Raw genomic sequence first — 20,593 nt, 5'->3', positions numbered from 1 at the left:
GGGTCTATGTGGTTTAAGCTTGATCTGAGTAGCTAGAAAGCCTGGCTCTTCCCACTTCCTGGGCACAAGGTCTCTGTCTGCTACCTGTTGAAGGAAATAAGGCCTCACAGTTCAACTGCCATAATCTTAAAAGACCAATGTTGACCCTTTCTCTTGCCAGTAGGTGATCTGTTGTTTAGTTGCCTCGCATTCTGGAGTTCAGGCTTGAATAAACCTGTTTTGCCCTGAGTGGTGGAAGGGAATTTCCATGTGAATAGAAGACCATCAAGGTATGCCCATTGTTCAATGATACAAATCAATAAGGACACCTGGTACTACCAACAGTAGCTATTAAATGTGTGGACAGCTGCTTAGACCTAAGTGAAGATTCAGCTATTCCCTGTTTGCTTCTGTGGGCGGTCCATTGTTTGCCCAACAGTTATTTCTCAGGGTAGTATTCTTGTTTTAGCATTTGGGACCTGATTCAGGACTTTTAGAAGTCATTAGAAACATGTTTGTTGATTGGATTTTTACTTCCCATTTTAGAGATGCACAGTATTTGGCAGAAATATTTTTTTGAAAGAACAGAGGATTTATCTGATCATCTTTAATGTCTGTGATGGTTCTTCTGTTGACACTCAGGCCACCAGCATAGGCTCTTATTTGCTTTATCCCAAGATTTATATAAGTTGCTTTGTTTTTTCTGCAAGGGGGATTGGCCAATGTATTTAACCTTGAGTTAGATTTCATAGATTTCATAGACATCAGGGCTGGAAGGGACCTCGGGAGATCATCGAGTTCAGCCCCCTGCCCAAAGGGCAGGAAGTCAGCTGGGGTTATAGGATCCCAGCAAGATAAGCATCCAATTTACTCTGGAAGGTGTTCAATGTAGGTGCTTGAACCACCTCCGCTGGCAGACTGTTCCAGACCTTGGGGGCTTGGAGAGTAAAGAAATTCTTCCTTATGTCCAACCTGAAGCAGTCTTGCAGGAGTTTATGGCCGTTTGACCTAGTCATCCCTTGGGGCGCTCTGGTGAACAAACGTTCCCCCAGATCCTGGTGGTCACCCCGATAAACTTATAGGTGGCCATCAGATCACCCCTGAGCCTACACTTTTCCAGGCTAAAGAGTCCCATGTCTCTCAGCCTGTCATCGTAAGATCTGTTTTCCTGACCTCTGATCATGCGCGTGGCTCTCCTCTGGACTCTCTCAAGCTTCTCCACATCCTTTTTGAATTGTGGAGCCCAAAACTGGACGCAGTACTCCAGCTGCAGCCTCACCAAGGCCGAGTACAAGGGGAGAATGACGTCCTGGGATTTGCTCGAGAAGCATCTATGGATGCACACCAGCGTTTTGGTCACTTTACTAGCCACAGCATCGCATTGCAGGCTCATGTTCATCTTGTGGTCAATGATGACCCCCAAGTCTCTTTCTTCTGTAGTGCTATCCAACGTAGCACTGCCGAGGCTATAAGGGTGCTTCAGGTTTTTCCTCCCAAGGTGGAGAACCTTGCATTTTTCGGTGCTAAACACCACCAGGTTCTCGTCTGCCCATTTGCTGAGCTTGTCCAGGTCAGCCTGGGTCACCCGCCTATCTTCTGGTGTGGATGCTTTGCCCCAAAGTTTGGTGTCATTGGCGAACTTGGCCAGTCCACTCCTGACTCCAGTGTCCACATCGTTAATGAAGATGTTGAACAGTATGGGTCCCAGGACAGAGCCTTGAGGGACCCCACTGGTTACAGGGCACCATGAAGAGTGACTGCCATCAATTACAACCCTCTGGGTCCGACCATGGAGCCAATTTCCCAGCCAGCGGATCGTGGTGGAGCCAAGGCCACAACTGGCCAGTTTGGCCAAGAGGTGATCATGGGATACCAGATCAAAAGCTTTTTTGAAGTCAAGATATATGACATCAATCTCTTCTCCCTCGTCCAGGTGATAGGTCACCTGGTCGTAGAAGGAAATGAGATTGGTCAAACAAGACCTACCCGCAACAAACCCGTGCTGGCTATCCCTTAGGATGTTAGCCTGGGCCAGTCCCTCAAGGATGACCTCCTTAATAAACTTTTCTAAGATCTTCCCCAGGATAGAAGTCAGGCTAATGGGCCTGTAGTTAGCCGGATCCGCTCTCCTCCCTTTCTTGAAGATCGGCACCACATTGGCCTTCTTCCAGTCTTCGGGCACTACACCAGAGCACCAGGAGTTTTTAAAGATCCGTGCCAGGGGCTGGGCTATGATGCTCGCCAGCTCCTTGAGTACCCTGGGGTGCAGATTGTCAGGGCCGGCTGACTTGAAGGTATCCAGCTTCTCAAGGTGTTCCTTCATGAGGTCAGCATTTATGGAGGGTAGGGGATCCCCATCACCTGGATCTCCCTGTCCCATAGCAGGCATGGGCATCCCATGGGACTGATGAAAGACTGACGCAAAGTACCCATTTAATAGGTTGGCTTTTTCCTGGGCGTCAGTTGTCAGTTACCCCATCTGGTTTAGCAGGGGTCCAATGTTGCTTTTCCTCCGGTTCCCCACATATCTGAAAAAGGACTTTTTGTTGTCCTTGATGCTTGAAGCTAGTTGGAGTTCAGTTGCAGCCTTGGCTTTCCTGGTTTGCTCCCTGCAGGACTGGACCAGTGCAGAATAATCCTCCTTGGAGGTAAATCCCATCCTCCATCCTTTGTAGGCTTTCCTTTTTAGCCGTAGGAGGTCCGCTAGGTCCCTGGAGAGCCAGGGGAGCTGCTGTGCCTTGCTGCCTTTCCTCTGTGTTGGAATAGATTTAGCTTGTGCATTGAGGATTGCTTCCTTGAGAAGCAACCACTTTTCTTGAACTCCCATCTCCCTGGGGTCATGGTCCCTAAGGGCCTGACCAACAAGCCTCTTGAGCTTGTCAAAGTCAGCTTTTCTGAAGTCAAGGACTTCTATGTTGCTGACTGATTTGCCAGCTTTATGGAGGATGGTGAAGGTGATCAGCTCATGGTTGCTGTCACCCAGCTTCCCATCGAACACTAGGTCGCTGATTAGGTCATCCCCCGTAGCCAGTACCAGGTCGAGCAGCGCTTTGCCTCTCGACCTTAGATTAGCATTTTCTTTCTATATGGAAACTATCTTTTTCAAAAACAGTAACCACAATTGTAAGACTTCCATTTAGCCACAACATAAGATGATATGGAATATTTGCAAAGAGATGTCCGTAACTGATTCATGTGAATTGATCTCTTGCTGGAGTACTACACTGGTATGTGAAACCTTAAGTTAGTTAGGAATTCTTGTTTTGACTTCTTTTAACATTAGACAAATTACAGTAAGCTTAATTATGCTATGTCCAGAAAGGGTATGTGAATGTGTGAGACAGTTCAGCAGAGATCCAAAAATGTTTCCTGGTTCAACAGTGTATACTACAGATAGGACAAAGATGCATTGAAGGGCTCATGAACATGAGAAAAAGGAAAAATGATGAGGCATAATAGGACAAGGAGGATGATACCCAGTCCAGTGTTAAATAAGTGGCCCTCGCTTTTCTTGGGATACAAGTTGGCAGTTTTTCTATTCATTGCTTACTGTGCATTACTGGGCAGACCTGTCTCCTCTTGAGTCTCTTTTGGCCGTTTCTTTTAGGAATGGTGAGCCATGATATTGACCAACAGCATTCTTAAAATAAAATATCTATATTTAGGAACTGAAGTAAGCTACTAGGGGAAAAGGGGAATTTAACATACCAAAGGTTGTGCATACATAATTAGTCTCATTTAAACTCAAGTTTCATGGATGATGGATAGCCATGGAACTGAAAAAATTAAACCAGAGCTCTTCCTAAAACCCACCCCTGTCTAGTTGGCAGCACTTGTGATTGTTCTAAACTATGATTCTGGGTGTAAATCTCTCCTCTATAACGACTACTGCATTGTTGGTGAGGTAGATTCATTCGTTTCCTGTGGATTGCCATCACTGGACTGGCAGCTATGTCCCCTCTATGAGCAAGAGTGCTAAGACTCTTTTTGTAACACAGCACTTTACCTTTTCATTCTTCTGTTTAAGTGTTTCAAAAGCATAAAACATGTTGGCACTACTAGTCAAAACATTCAGTTAATACATAAATAAGGAGAAAGAGGCTAAGGATAATAAATGCCATGCATCATGGTAGGAGGAACTTTGTGGACCGGTGCCTGCTTCTATGCATGCAGGTGGATAGTATGTTCTAAGGGATCTGTTTACCATATCTCCAGTGTTTCTTGGCAAGAGTGCTCCCAAGCACATACTACTGACTACTCCTACCAAACCTGGAAATGAGGTGGTAAAGCTGCTCTGAAGGCATTCCCCTGCCTCTGCTCTTGAAGTCTTGGTTTCCAACACACTTGAGAGCAACTACTATGGATGCTTTGGGACAGATTTATTAAATTTGTTTGAGAGCAGGTGGTTGGGGTGTCCCTGGGAGTATCTCTTCAGAATTTGGTGGTGAGGGTGCCTTCTTCAGATGCTCTTCCTGTGCTGCCCCAAAAAGAAATGCCAGCTGTGAGTGCTTTCCCTGTGCTTCCAGGGAGACATGCAGCAGCAGTGACAGGGTCCTAATGCTATCCCATATGCCTGCCTCCAACCCAGGGTGGGTTGTTCTGGTTGGCAGTCAGAAAAGGTTGCACACCCCTGGTCTAGCTTGTTGCTGACCTTTTTCACCTGTTTAATTATACAACTTGTATGTTCATACATGATAAGTGTCTGATTTCCAATTTCTAAACAAAATCAGGGCAATTTAATTTTCAGCAGTAATTCTTCACTTTTGCTTCTATAGCATAGTTTAGTTCTTGCTGGTAACTCTTAAATAATTGCTGTGAAGGCCTGACTGAAGCAGTTCCTCTGAAGGAGCTGCTTGTTGCACTCTTACTATCATTTGCTTGCACCCCACTCAACTAAGAAGCTCTAATTAAAATGATGTTAGTGGTTTGTCTAACAACTCTGTGTGAATGTGCCGGGAAAGAGGAATATAATGTACATTTTGTGACTGACGATTAGAGTAAGATCTTTTGTTAGGTAGACTGTCTTCAGGATCACTATAACTTTAACCACATTTGCTTGATGGGGGAGGTGCAGCAAGAAGCAACTTTTAATATACTTTATCAGCACTAAATTCAGAACTAATTCAGAATGCCGACAGTGTCAATTTAGAACAAAACCAACCGGAATATGCAATGCCAGGGACACTGGTACAAAGCTTAAGAAGGTGCGAGCTAGTGGAAAGAGATAGCACAACATCCCTTAATTCAGTATGAGAGAAATTTACATGGCCACAGGTTTCTGTATATAGTATATCTCTGACTGGAGCACTGGTGTCATGGTGGGTATCTGCTATACCAGACAAGGACGATAAGGGAGGAATTAGGGAATTTTGTAGTGTATGGCAAATTGGGCAGCAGTGACGACAAGATGATTGAGTTCAGGATTCTGAGGAAAGAAAGAAAGGAGAATAGCAGAGTACAGACCCTGGATGTCAGAAAAACTGACTTTGACTCACTCAGGGAACTGATGGGCAGATTCCTCTGTGAGGCCATTCTGAGGGGGAAAGGAGTCCAGGAGAGCTGGCAGTACTTTAAAGAAACCTTACTGAAGGCACAGGAATGAACCATCCTAATGTGCAAGAGGACGCGCAGGTATGGCAGAAGACCAGTTTGGCTTAGCAGGGAACTCTTCAATGAGCTAAAAAGAATAAGAAAGCTTACAAGAAGTGGACACCTGGATAAACAACTAGGGAAGAGTAAAAGAGGATTGCTCAGGCATGCAGGGATGAAGTCAACAAGGCCATAGTGCAATTGGAGTTGCAGCTAGCAAGGGACATAAGGGGTAACAAGAAGGGTTTCTACAAGTATATCAGAAGCAAGTGGAAGATCAGGGAAAGTATGGGTGCCCTACTAAATGGGGGATGGTGGCAGGTGACATGTAAAAGAATGAAGTAGTCAATGCCTTTTTTTTTTTTTTACTCTAGTCTTCACAAGCAAGGTCAGCTCCCAGACTACTACATTGGGCAGCACAGTGTGGGGAGGAGGTAAGCAGCCAGCAGTGGTAAAAGAACAGGTTAGTGCCTGTTTAGAAAACTTGGACATGTACAAGTCCATGGGGCTTGATGCAATGCACCAAAGGGTGCTGAGGAAGTTGGCTGATGTGATTGTAGAGCCACTGGCCATTATCTTTCAAAACCCATGGTGATCAAGCAAGGTCTTGGATCATTGGAAAAGGGCAAATATAGTACCCATCTTTAAGAAAGGGGAGGATCCAGGGAATTACAGACCAGTCAGCCTCATCTCAACCCTTGGAAAAGTCATGGAGCAGGTCCTCAAGGAATCCTTTCTAAGCACTTGGAGAAGTTGGTTAGTAACAGTCAGCATGGATTCACCAAGGGCAAGTCATGCCTGACCAACCTGATTGCCTTATATGATGAGATGACTGGCTCTGTGGATGTGGGAAGAGTAGTGGACATGATATACCTTGACTTCAGCAAGGTTTTGGTATGGTCTTCCACAACATTCTTGCAAGCAAGCTAAGGAAATATGGGTTGGTTGGATGAATGGACTATAAGACGGATAGAAAACTGTTTGGATCATTGGGCTCAAAGGATAATAATTAATGACTTGATGTCTAGCTGGCAGTTGGTATCAAGTGGAATGCCCCTGGTGCTGGTTTTGTTCACTAACTTGTTCAACAACCTGGAAGATAGGGTAGAGTGCACCCTCAGAAAATTTGTAGAAGACACCAAGCTGGGAGAATAGTAAATACTCTGGAGGATAGGGCTAGGATTCAGAGAGATCTTGTCAAATTGGAAGATTGGACCAAAAGAAATCTCATAAGGTTTAATAAGAAGAAGTGCAAAGTCATACACTTAGGACAGAACAATCCTATGCACCACCATAGGCTGAGAACTGACTGGCTAGCAGCAGCTCTGCAGAAAATGACCTGGGGGTTACCATGGACAGTAAGCTGAGTATGATCCAACAGCGTGCCCTTGTTGTGAAAAAGGCAAATGACATACCGGGCTGCATTAGCAGGAGAGTTACCAGCAGATCAAGTGAAGTGATTCTACTCTTCTATTTAGCATGGGTGAGACAACATCTAGAGTGGTGTCCAGCTTTGGGCTCCCCACCATAGAAGGAATGCGGTCAAATTAGAGAGTCCAGTGGAGGGCAGTGAAAATATTTAGGGGGGGGGACTGAGGTGGGCTAGATGGAAATTTGGGGGGACTGCACTATACATCTTCTGGCCAAACATACTTATTTGGTTGGGCTGGGAGCACCGCACCTCTCCTGGTTTTGGGTGGGAGTGGGGCAGGCTCAGCTGTGTGTGGTTGGCGGCAGTGGCAGCCCAAGGGGGAAGTGCGGGGCTTGGATAGGGGTGGCACTGGGAGGGGTGGCTACAGGGGGGCTAAGGCAAATATTGGGGTGGCTATAGCACCCCCCCCACCCCTACCCACCGCTGCCTCTGCTTCTGAGGAGAGGGTGAGGGAACTGGGCTTATTTAGTCTGCAGAAGAGAAGGATTTGATAGTAGTCTTTAACTACCTGAAGCTGGGTTCTAAAGAGGATGGAGCTGAACTGTTCTTAGTGATATCAGATGACAGAACAAGGAGCAATGGTCTCAAGTTGCAGCAAGGGAAGTTTAGGTAATATGTAAGGAAAAACTTTCTCATGAGGAGAGTAGTAAAGCACTAGAACAGGTTACCCAGAGAGGTTGTGGAATCTCCTTCCTTGGAGATTTTTAAAAGCCAGCTAGATAAAGCCTTGGCTGGGATGATCTAGTTGGGGATGGTCCTGCTTTGAGCAGGGGATTGGACTAGGTGACCTCCTGAGGTCTCTTCCAACCCTAATTTTCTGTAATTCTATGATTCTACACTACTGCACTGCACATCATTGTCAGCTGTCTCCATTAACCGAAATGCAGAGAATGTATAGCCCAAGGCTCTAGGATGTTACCCAGTTTTAATGTAATGACATATATCATTTGGTCTGATAAAGAAGAAAAACTCACACCAAATGCATAGTTAACTTCTGTCAGATAAAAGGGTATGGTGAGTACCTTCAGTGCTGCAATTGTATTTCATTGCTAACATGCTTTAGTTAATGCATATTAGATCTAGTACTTCCATTCTGAAGTATTAGGAAATGTGCGTTAGCCTGTCTTAATGCACATTAACTAAAGAGTTTTAAGAGTGCTTAATGTACATTAGCCTAGCTTAATGTGCATTAACTAAATAGCACATTTTTGCACGTTTTTACACGCGTAAGAGCCTCAGTGCTGGGTGCGGCAAAATGCGTGTCAGCACTGAGAAAGTGGTGGCAGTGTGCTTTAGTTCAAAAGCACACCATTGCCATTTTTGCACACAGATGTGCATTTCACTGCTTATGCAACTGCATGTGGCACAGTGCAGTTTGCCTCAGTTCACGTGCGGAGCTGAAGCAACGAATCTCCTGCACGTTGGAGGACAAAAAATATGTATATAAATGCCCACAGTTTTTTTAGTGACATTTAATGCTCATTAAAATAGATTAATGTGCATTAAAGTGCATGTGTAGATGCATCCAGTAATAATAGTTAGAAATAGATGGACTGGAACCAAAATCCAAATATGAATATGCCCTAAAATTTAGGTGCACATAAATGAGACCAGAATTCTGCATCTCTAGTTAGCCTTCAACCTTGCCAAAGCTGTTACACTTTCCCTTCAAACAGCAAATGGTGCTGTCTGCCTCAAGTAGAATCAGAATCAGAAAGACTCATGTAGACTGGGAAGGTCGTGCCCTGAAATAAAAGCTGGTGTCCTCTGTTGGTTGGCGAAAAGGTCTTCATAGATTCTGTGCAAGACCTTGTATCCAAATCTGCACAGCTGTAAAATTGGGTGAAACACAGACTGCACTACCAGGTAGATGGTGAAATCACCTTTGAAATTTTCTAAGAGCATGTACAAAAAAAAAAAGAGAAGTTCAAAGGTGTATGTGATCCTTTTAAAAACTCAACTTTAATTCTCGCTAGAAGAAAGGTATTCACTGTCCACAGGTATCTAGGAGGAGGGCATTAGGAGGACTGTCATAACCGCATCAAGCATATTCCTTTAAGCTTTTGATTTCATCTCTTGTCCTTAAGTTTCTCTTGAGCAACCCCACCAAAAAGAAAGAAAGGAATCCCTTGAGTTCACAGAAAACTCAAGGAATCTGTTATATGTAAGGCACAGGCATTACATTACAATATTTTGATTTTTAATTGTGACCACAAAAATGTTTTGTGAAGACGCACAAAATACCTCAAACATAGTGAGGTGTCTGTATGTGGCTGTTAATGAACTAAGTGAGCGGAGAAGTAAACAGGATGTGCCTCATTTCCCCTTGATGAGCTTTGCTGTACAGGATCCTGGAATTTGCCTTCAGGTGAAAAGTTAGGGATTGTACTTCCTCTTGGGAGCACCGATTCTAATTAAATAGCATACAGCCAAAATCATTGCTCTTTGTTCTGGCTTTATTGAGAAACACATGAATATCAATTTTATGGCCTGGCAATAATACTCGTATAATGTTTGCTGCACATTACCGCTACATACTGTATTCATTGTAGGTATAGTGTTATAGATTATACAGAAGAATCCTAGTGTCTGCCAAGAACAACAAATCACAGTTAACAATGGATGATATTCATTACAGTTAACTTTTTGTTGCTTTGCTTTCAATCTAGGCAAAGCAAAAATAATGCAGTCTTGTTAATTAAATAATGATGGGTTGAATCTGTTTAAGCTGATAGGAGAAATAGCATCGTTATGAAACACTACATTAGCATAATATTTTTGGTCACTGAAAATCTGTGGGATATATGTATTTCTGCATACAGAGAGCACCTCAAATCTACAACCCTAGCTTGAAAGTCCTATTGACTTAAATAGAAATTGCACCTCTTTAGCTATTCTTTTTCTGTTATTTCCCACTCCCCTATATTTAAGACATTTAGGTTATTCACTCCTACAAGAAATTGAGCTAAATCTTTGTATAATTTGATAATGACCTAATGGATTTGAGGATTGAGATAGGATTGAAGAGTTTTTGATCTGGATCTAAATCTTCAAAAAAAATATTTAAAAAAAGAGAGAACCCACTGTCAAAATGAGATTTCTCTTTGGGTTTGAATGCCACTAGTTCCCAAATTTGATGTTGTTCAGATCATGAATTTGGTTCCAGCTCATCTATTTTGTATGAAGTGTCTGTTGTGACAAAGAACAGGGTGAAACCTGCCAGATATGTGCTGAGAACCTTTAGATATACTGTTTGTTGCTTAGCAAGCATGAACAAGCCCAAGCCTGCATCCCAAAGTAAGCCCATGAGATATTATACGATAAAAATGATTACACATAAGATTGCCTTCCTTTTTCAGAACTGCTGTCAGCTTTGGGTGGTGTGTGTAAAATTTACTTTGAAGAATTCAGATGTAATGATTCATGGGAATACTTTTTGCACTGCCTTCAGTGGGGCGGGGGCATTGATACATTATACTCATGTGAAAAACCCATGAATCTAACCTGCATTGTCCTGTGCTAAGTTTAGCCATTTGGTTTTTCAAAGGCTTCTGTAAATCTTTTTATGTGGTTGTGATTTGTTTAAATTTGCCCTCCATCAAATTTCTCTTTAGGCATCAAAGGAATCAGATGGAACTGCCAAATTTCACCTGATTTTATTCAAAGTCACAACACTGTGCATCACTGATGGAGAATTATAGACTTGTTCAGGTTCACTGAGCAACTGTTCTCTGAGCACGAGGTACGTAATGAAATTTCAAGTGATGTGGTACAGTTCAATATTTTGTTGCAAACATCTTGCACAAATCTGAAAAAAAATTCAGGAATAAATTTGGTCTCTTTTGGTCCAAGGAAGAAACATTTTTTTATACGCTAGATAGTGAGTGTGTTTGTTTGCAAACTGCACAGCATAATTTACTATACTAAATAGCAATGCTTTCATGAAATTGGAGCAAGCTTTTCCAAAGCAATTAATGATTTGTGGATGGGTGCCAAGACAGAAATGCCTTAAAGCAGTGGTGCTCAACCTTCCAGCCTGCAGTCTGTATGAGTGGCCACAGGACAGATCCTGGGCACAAGCGTGGTGCATTATCTAAACCTAGTGCATGCAATTCTGGCCACAAACCAACTCCATGTGTTGGCCCAGTCCCATAGCAATGTTAACGCTTCCAGAGTTCCAGGGCTTCCAGAGCCATGGCAATTTGATACTGCCACTGCTCCCACACCACCAAATTTCTGGAGCCTCAGGGAACCTCTTGGGCTAGTTGGCATGGCTCCAGAGCCCAGATTTGCACCTTGCACCAGAGATTGAGCACTGCCTTAAGGTAGCTTAATTTCAGAAAGTATTGAGATTTGTGTTCTAAAAATGGACTCCCTCTAGGTTTGGCAACCAAAAGTCAAGGCATCCAAAAGCAGTAGTCATGTTTGAGGATACCGACCTTAATGTTTATCTTTAAAACAGCAGGCGTTCAATTAAAAAGAAAAAATATTGATGCATTTTTATCTTGTAATTGCTCAGAAAATAAATCATGCTTGTGGTTAGAGAGTCTTAACAAATTTTCCTTGTAATCACATTTGACAAGGCATGTTGGGTGAAGGTACATTTCTCTGTCTGTATTTAGTAATTAGGTAATGGCCACAAGAGAGCACATAAAAACTGCAGGTCTTAATCTTTAAATGTAAAATAGGTCAACTCTCTGCCATGCATACAGTTTTCCAGATGTTCCATATCATTTTAATTATATTTTATTTAACTCTCCGGGCAGCTTTGTTACACTGGCTTTAGCACAACATGATATAAAAAGGGCAAAAGCTGCATTATTCAACTACAGTGAAGCTTATACATGTGCTTAAAAATACCACTAAAAAGTAAATTTTACTTATAATGAGGTAGAGCTGTTTGGATATTAATGTGGTGGGCACACATCTCCTTTTGGCTTGAGCGGAAGGACTTCTTGGCATGCAAGTGTTAAACTCCAGGCGTTGTTTTCTGTTTTTCTTTCATTGTCACACTTTTAGTATTGCCACTGAAAGCTGCTTGAAGTAATATTAGCTAATGTGATCTTAGAATGGTTCAACATAGCAACAGTGTTTTGCTCGCAAAGATCATATTTTTCTTGGTTCATTTTATTTTACATTAAGTTCTGACTCAGGTTTCACTGCAGGAATAAAACAAATACACATGCAGGGATGGCATCACTGTAGTGGTGTAGGCATCTGTCATTAAAGCATCAAATGATACCAAAGAAGCAGGGTTTCATAGCAGCATTTATTACATTTTTTTTCTTTATACACTGCCTTTTTATACACTTGAACAAAGTTAGTACAATACTTTCCCTACCAGTTTTGTCTCTTCTGTTGATTTTAACCCAACACAAAAACGTGCCCTTCTTATATGCTGTGATACAAAACTGAGCCATATTGGTTTGCATAGTCCCATGTTTTTGCTCCACAGATATTATAAGCACTGCTCTGGGACAAAGAGAGTTGGTTAATTGACATGGGGATCTCTACATCAATTCTTAGCAGCAAAACACAAAATGTTTCATAAATGTTATGTAAGTACTATAGTTTTGATTGGTAGATATTTTGAAGAAATTTAATCTAGGGGATATATTTCCCCCTCAAGTTAAAATCAATTCAAGAAAGTGTAAATCAAATTTGGGGCAAAAATAACATTTCTGGCTGGGAGGCTTACGGTTATTAAAGAAGTCTAACAAAAGTAAACAGAGGTGAATAGATAGGGATTATCACCTTCCCAAAATGTTTAGAATGGAGCTTATTCAGATTGTTCTACTTACAGGTCGGGATCGACTTAATTTGCAGTTTTGCAGGTTTTGTGAGAACTGTGAAATCAACAACAACAAAACTTAATAAAAATAAAATGCTGGCTCCCCAGTAGGAGTCAGTGGTCCTTGCTGCCGGGAGAGGAAGGAGCCAGTTGGTGGAGCGGCACGAAGAGCAGCTGCCCTCTCATCCCTCCTCCCCTGCTGGGGCCTCTCTCTGCCAGTCGGCACCAAGAGGCAGGGTGGCACAAGGGGCATCCAACAATCAAGATGGTGGCTCCCTCCTCCTTCCTCCTCCCCCCACCCAAAGCCAATCAGCGCTAAGGGGAAGAGCCTCCCCACTGATCAGTGCCGAGGGGTGGGTTGCCACAAAATGCCTGCAAAAAACCCTTTGTCCTGCCAAAAAATTAAATAGGTTTCTAATTATAGGAATGATTATAGGAAGACAACTTTTTCTTTGATCTGAAAAGTGAGATTTTTTTAGCAAAGAGGTGGCTCAGCTTAGATTATGTTGTAGGATGGAAGATGGAGTCTGGGAGTGTCTTGGGTCAAGTTGTACTATATCCGAATCACTAAGTTCGAGTGAGGTAGTTAGCTGTGTTAGTTTGAAGCCAGGCAGAGGACATGGTAGGGATGCCTCTTTATAGACTAATTGAATCGGAGATTCATCAGCTTTCATGAGCAAGCGCTCACGACATCCCAACAGAGTTCAAGGTGATGGTGGAAGTTGTTTGATATGAAGTTCTACATTGGATCCAGCTCTTGTGGAAATGCAAGCAAGATATTCACATAAGTGTAGTGAGTCAGTGGGAAGCAAATACAACCAAACCTCTCCCAGGAATTGCAAATGTAAGAAATCACTGTACATTGAGTGTAACCAGCAATAGACTCAATGGTGATGTTTCCAAAGATTTGGCCATTATGATTCAGTTGACATGTTCAGTTATCACAGAGTACAATCCTTGTGTAATTAGCGTAGGTAGTAAAAGCAAAACCACCAAAATAAAACAAAAACTTTCAATTATTATTTTGTTAATATGTCTCATTTAAGATTAGGCTCACTGCTCCTAATTTAATTGTTTTTCTGAAACAAAGAGGTAAATCTTGGCACCACACTAAACCACAACTATTATTAATGTAATTAAACTGTTATCTAAGTGGATTAGCAAAATAGTGTAGTTAGTATAGCATAAACCTGTAGTGTAGTCTATATTGTGTAATAATGTGTAGAATTTTAAAAAGCCTCATTTTTTTCCCCTTGAGCAATACAGGAATACGAAGACAGAATGCTTCAAAGGTGCAGTATCTGTAGTTTGAACACACATTACTGATTGATAACACAGGAAATATAATATTCCCATTCTTTAGTTTAGTCTTTGCAGTAAAGCCAAGCTCCTAGAAATAGTTAATTATAGGTTGAATAAAAATATTTAGCTGACAGCTGTAAGCCTTCATAATTTCTATGCATAATATGTTACAGAATTCTTTTGTTGTTTCAGTATATATTAAGGAAAAGTTAGGCCGAGCAAGTAAGAACAGATCTGATCTCTTTTATAGTTACCGTCACCACTTAAAAGACAGGACACAGGGTTTGTTTGTGTCCCACTCCACTTTACACTTAACTGAGTCAAACTGGAGCTATTACTTACTTCACTGTACCTCAGTCCACATCTATCTGTACAAAGCTGCATTAAACGCGTTTGTTTTTTTGTTATCAGAGAGATGGTTAAGAGGGAAAAAACCCAAACCTTTCTTGCTCAAGTCGCAACTAAATCTGGTTATTGATCAAGTTTTGAAGCACCTTTTTCCCTACAATGCAGAATATTGCCAATGTTTTCTCAGAAAATTCTGGATTTTTATCTCCTCGTGGGACATTAATTGATTTGACTTTACTGATAGGCATCACATCCCCTGTGTGACTGCTTTGGGTAGTTAAGCCTGCTATCCGTTGCTATCCTGCTGTCTACGAGCAGCTTATTGCAAAATCTCTTTGAATTGGCCAACCACAATTACCTAAACATTATCAGTATCCTGTCGGCATTTAGCTGACCTTAGTATCAGGATTCCTCTTTACAGCTTCTCAAGTATCTTCTTAATTGATGCATGTTAGTGCTAGCTGTGCTACTGATGTGGTTGGCTTCAGATGGAAACAGCTGGCCAGGATTACTTTCCTCTAGGCTGCCATGCAGTCTTTTACAACTGATTTCTGGCAGGGTGAGGGACTGAGCTGCACTCTGCAGCCAGGGAAGATGCTGACATGGCTAATTCCCTTCCTTGTGCGGCTTTGCTAGCTTGCTGCCAAATGGCTGGAGTTCTAAAGAACGGCTCTCTGTGTGGAGGAAATTGTTCTATTCAAGCCTACGGTTGCTGCGGATTTTAAAGAGCTTTTCTAGGGATAGTAGATATTTACAGGGCCGTGGTAGAAGACCCATTCTATTTTGGAAGTATAATTCAACATGTTTATTTTCATAAGATGTGTTAATAACAGATGTGCATTTGGGAAAACAGACAGGAAAATAACTGGCCCTTAGTTACCCAAAATGACCTGCTTCTTGAAGGTGTTTTTGCTTCCCTTATTCAAGATTTTTTAGCTTGCATGTTGGCAATCCAGGCCTATTTCTGTCCACCAAAAATACTGTTTTGTCAGTGCTTTTTGCATTATGTACTTTGTTAGCAATAACAGAGTAAAGTATGGCAACCAGGTTCAAGTAGGTTGAAGGGTATGACTGTGGTCTCAACGTACTTTGGTAGAATGAGAAAACCTGGGTTGAAAATTGGGGATTTTTAAGAAATTTCCCTAGGGAATAATAGTGCATCTCCAACTTGCTTCTACACATCACATTTTATACACGAGTTTGTAGGGGCAGATCGGGCATCTGTGTGCAACTCAACTGACACAGTTTATTGCCATTATCCAGGCAGATCACAGTCATTTTGTTCATACTCTTCATATATGGTATACTTTTCCTGTGTTTAATACAGATATGCTTGAAGTAGATTGCGGAGAAAATGTTTTGAATGTTCTTTTGAATGATCAATATCCCTTCTTTGTGTTTCCGCTTCTTTTACTTTAAAAATGTCTTGGTAGGCCTGTTTATTGAAACAGCAAGTTCAAGAATGTTAAATGTATTACATATTTATTTTTATATATAAAAATATAAACTAAAAATACCCATAGAAAGTGATTTCCAGTTGTGTAGCTGTGAATAGTTAAAGCAGAAGACCAAAGACTCTTCTCATCCATGTGGAAAACAGAAATGTGCCATGTGACCTGTGGTTCCAGTCAGAATAGCTCAGAGTTTGTATATTAAATAATTGCACTGCAATCAAGCTATGAGCAAAAATTATTTGCAGACCAGATTATTTGGCAAATAGTTTTGAATAATACATTTTGAGACATAATCCTGCTTGTTTGCAAGTTTTCTGACCAGAATGACAAAAATCATTATGCTATTTTCTTAGATTAGCTATTTATTATTTATTTATTTAGTAAATGCAGATCAGCAAAGCCAACCAATAGCCTCCTCGTTAACTGAGTTCAAAGTTATTAATTAATTTCTGCTGTTTTCGTCAGATGTTTCTGAAAAGTCAGGGTTGTGTCTAAAGCCACTCCACAGTATGCTGGACAGGGATTGTACTTTATTCTCTGACTGCCCATATAGAGGTTAAGTTCTTTTTCGGCACTGGCATTGTGGAGATGGAATAAACTGGAAACAGTTTTGGCAGGACTCGACATGAGTCGTCATGTGGTGCAGTAGTCTGCCAGCTTTGTCACATCTTTATTCAGGGTCTGGTCCACAGTGTGAAAAGATGTTGCTTGAGTGGTGCAGCAAATGTCATCGGTAGAGATGAACTTGTGGGATGTGGCTTTTGAACAGGGTTGGGTGCAGCACTGAGCCCTGTGGAAGTCCACTGGCCCAAGGTGGACTCTAAATCATCTGTTACAGAGTGTTTCAACAACTATAATGACCCAACTTGGAAGTACTCTTGACAGCTTTAGAAGCAGGTCAATGTGCCCTACTGCGTTATAGGCAGCTGTAAGATCCAGTAGCAGTACGCCTGTCTTCAGGTTCTTCTGAGAACCATTTTCAATGTAGGTGGTAAGTGCCAGTACTTGATCACATGCGCGGTGGCCCTTACAGAATCTGGCTTGATTGATGCTAAAGATGGCCTCTACTTCCGGGGATATCCACTGCAAAATGAGGCACTCAAGGACCTTGTAGCACACAGACAGTAGTACAATTGATCAGTAGCTGGATGCCAGCATGAGGTCTTTGCCAAGTTTTGGAATTTCAGTAACTTTTGCCATGCACCATAATTTGCCATTTGCTATAATCATAGTTGTTACTTAGATTTTATGTAAGCCTAGAAACTTTGTACCTAGGATTCATGCAAGCATAACCTTGTTTAGGTTGATCTAAATGCCCAGTCGTGCAGGAGTTCACGGGACATAAATTTCCCTAAAATGGTGTGCTCAATCTATTTAGTTCACCCTAGGAGGTGAACTAAATAGAGTGAGGTGAACACCTTTACTTTAGATTGCCTTAGGTTAACCCTGATCTAAAATGGGTTAACACAGCCTGATGAACTCCTGCATGCATTCACAGCACAGCCTTAGGGCTGGGAAAGCCCAGCCACTTGCTTCAGCTCTGGGGCTGTGCTGATTTAACCCCCCGACAACCCCTCCCAGACCTGTCAGCCTCTCAACGCTCCCCTGCCCCGGATTACTTCTGGCTGCCTGAGTGCACATCTGCAAATGCAAAACCTGGCCTAGGTTTAGGCCATTCAGAGCATGCCACCTAATCTGAATTGGGTTGTTTGAATGCTTGTTCACACCAATGGGTAAAGTATGATACCTACATTGTTGTGCATCAGCAACAGTGCCAAACACTTGGGAACACTCAGAATTCATGAGCGTATTTTGTGTAGTGAGGTAGAAAGAAGGCAAACAAGGGTTGAGATCTGTTGCAATCTGCTGTAGATAATCATGAACCAAAAAACCTTATCTAAGTATACAACTTCAGCTTTTGGGGACATTTCAAGGTTTAGATCTGATATCTACAACTGATACACGTTTAGCAAGTCTGACAAAAGACCCACATCCCATTGGATTTTGAGTGCAGTGTAAAATTCCCTCCAGTTTAGCCTAGCATATATATCTATATATAGATATAGATATAGATATCTTAAATATAGCTGGAAATCTACCTATATCTTGTCTCATGTATACTAAAAGAAAGCCTCTGCCTTGCTAGTCCTTTATGCTGCTGCCTTAACTCTCCCAGAATCCTCTGGTTTGAAAGTATTTGCTGATACTTCCTCCCCCCAGTCTAGTACAGCAGTGTCTCCCTCAAGGCCTCGTGCATGAAAACGAGGTGCCTGCTATTGGAATCTTTTGCTTCCTGAGGATTTCTACTTCTACATATATGTTATCATTTGCCTGCTAGGCTTATTCTTTATCAAGTACTTGGACACGCTTGCTTTCACAGAGTTGAAAGCAAGCCTTAAAATACATAAATAAAAACACCCAAAAGCACACTGCCAAGTTAGTAATAAATTTAAAATGCACCAAATGTGAAAGCGAGGGAGCTGCTGAAATGAAAGGTAAAATTCAGAACAGGATACTAATTTCATGATCTCATCCCAAATATGACTCTTTGTTTTGTGCATGGGTGATTAATGCCTGAGGCTGGCTTGACAGCCTGCTTCAGTGAAGGGAGACCGAGGAAGGAAGGAAGAAAGGAGGGGAATGGGAATGTGTATTGAACATCAAACCACCGAAAACATTGCTTTGATCTGCAGGGGTAAGAAAAAAGCCACCAGAGTGACAGGTTGAGAGTGGGAAGGACAGCTTAGCTGAAATGCTCACAACCTAAATCCTTTGGCCCCAAATAATCAATTTTTTCCAATGTGGAGGTTGTAGCTGTGCAACAAAGGCTATGTGTTCAAATGCTAGACAAATATACGCTAATACGAGCTATCCACACTTTTGCCTGTCAACTTTTAAAACAGCCCTTGTAAAATAGTATTTTCCCTTGCTATTTTAATTATTTACTTTAAATTGGATTAATTTGGAAAACTTAACAGTTGGTTGCAAAATTTAAACATGTTTAGAGGCGGTTTCAGTGTCATGGATAGGTTCTGGCATTACAACCAGCCCTTTGCCAAACAACCTTATTTCTGGCTTACTTTGAACCCATTTTAGGAAAATCTCTTTTTATCCTTTTAGATCCTTTGTAGCAATCGTTTATATCGACGGTATCACATATAATGACCCATTACATGGTGTGACAAAACCAACATGAAAGGGAACGTGTCATCTTGTTCTTGAAACCTATGGTTTCTTATATGCCAGTTCATGTGAGAGGTGCATTTATGAACTACAAAAGTCACATGAGCTGCCTTTGAGCATAGCATATATAGAGATAGGGTGAGGGAGACAAGGACTTCTGAGGGTGATGTCTTTTATTGGATCACCTGTGTTGTTGGGATAGAGTTAGACAAGCTTTTGAATACAAGACATTCTTCCTCAGATCATATATACATGAAAGGAATTTCAATTGCAATTGGTGTTAATTAGTATAATATATTATTTTTCCTCACATATTTTTCTGATATTTTTTGGTTTTCAGAGTCCTTGACTAGGTTTAGAGATTAAAACACTTACTTTCAATTACAAATTATTAAAGTAGTGCAAGAAAAAAAGGGAACAAAGGCGGGAAGAGGAGCTGGAGTATATAATAGTAATACACCATGGCTCTTTGTGCAAAGTGTGTGCTCTGTTTCTTAAAGCTTGGTTAATTTGGGGGCAGAATCTTTCTCTCTAATTTCAGATTTAAGATCCTTGTGCTGCACGTCATCTCTCTTATATAGGCATGCCTCTCAACCCTCAAACCTGCATGACACTGACTGAAATGTATGCCAAATGACTGAAATGTAAAACCACCCGTGTTGCAATTCATCGTGCTGTAACTGAGGCACGTGGTGTGATCAAAAGGTTCTAAGATTTGATGTTCGGGGTGCTTTTCATCAGGAATTTGTACCGAGTGGTCAAACAATCAATCGGGCCTTTTATAAAGAGGTTTTGATTCGATCGAGGGGTAAAGTTAGAAGAAACCGCTGCAAGCTGTGTGAAAATGGTCGATGGTTTCTGCACCATGACAACGCTCCTTCACACGCTGCTGTCTCCATTCAAAAATTTTTGGCTGGAAAAAACATTCCTGTTATACCACACCCTCCTGTCCCATGTGATTTTTTTTTTTTTTGTTTTTTTTTTCTCTCTTCCCAGAAATCAAAATGAAGCTGAAAGGAAGGAGATTGGATGACATTCCAACCATCCATCAGAATGTGAAAGCGGAACTCAAAAACTCACAGTTGAAGTGGCAGGAACGGTGGGACGAGTGCATATCATCTGGGGGCGATTACTTGGAAGGGGACAGCTCATAAAAATGTTGTTTGTACACTATTCTTTAAAATAAAGGCTAAGTCTTAGAACTTTTTGATCACCCCCCATATTATTATTTTTTGTAGCCATGACTTGTTTCCAAGGGTGTTTACTGACGGTCTGACTTGGATGATTTTTTTTTTTTTAAAGGATTCATTTAGCTACAACCATGAGGACCTTTCACGTTGGTCACTTTTCAGGTTTTTAAACTAGGACCTTCAGATCTCCACCAGAAAACTCTAGCCTTAGAGCTAAAAGAGAGTTGCACTAAAGAGTGTGCTACATGTGCTTTGCCAGTGAGTTATGCATCAGTTTGTTCAACAGCACTAAAACATGGGGTCTGAGAATCCAAGGATCTCTTCC

The 20,593-nt window shown here is 41.6% G+C and overlaps 2 long non-coding RNA genes across 3 annotated transcripts in view; both read left to right on the top strand.

Annotated features, from left to right (window-relative positions):
- Positions 1-20,593, top strand: part of LOC149852156 (uncharacterized) — a 559,043-nt gene that overhangs the window by 339,411 nt on the left and 199,039 nt on the right. The window lies entirely within an intron of this gene.
- Positions 1-20,593, top strand: part of LOC149852157 (uncharacterized) — a 92,485-nt gene that overhangs the window by 41,585 nt on the left and 30,307 nt on the right. The window contains exons 2-3 of one of the 2 annotated variants that reach the window (XR_016439341.1): positions 10,615-10,742; positions 20,075-20,373. The exons of the other annotated variant lie outside the window; for it this stretch is intronic. This is a non-coding gene — a long non-coding RNA (uncharacterized LOC149852157). Of the gene's footprint in view, positions 1-10,614; positions 10,743-20,074; positions 20,374-20,593 lie in introns of those variants that run through there. 2 annotated transcript variants of the gene reach the window in all.

The sequence above is a fragment of the Crocodylus siamensis genome, chromosome 15 (assembly GCF_052110815.1).
Source record: "Crocodylus siamensis isolate JL-2025a chromosome 15, ASM5211081v1, whole genome shotgun sequence".
NCBI classification, from domain to species: domain Eukaryota; kingdom Metazoa; phylum Chordata; order Crocodylia; family Crocodylidae; genus Crocodylus; species Crocodylus siamensis.
The sequence above is the reverse complement of the archived record's forward strand: the minus strand, read 5'-3'. Positions and strand labels throughout refer to the sequence as shown.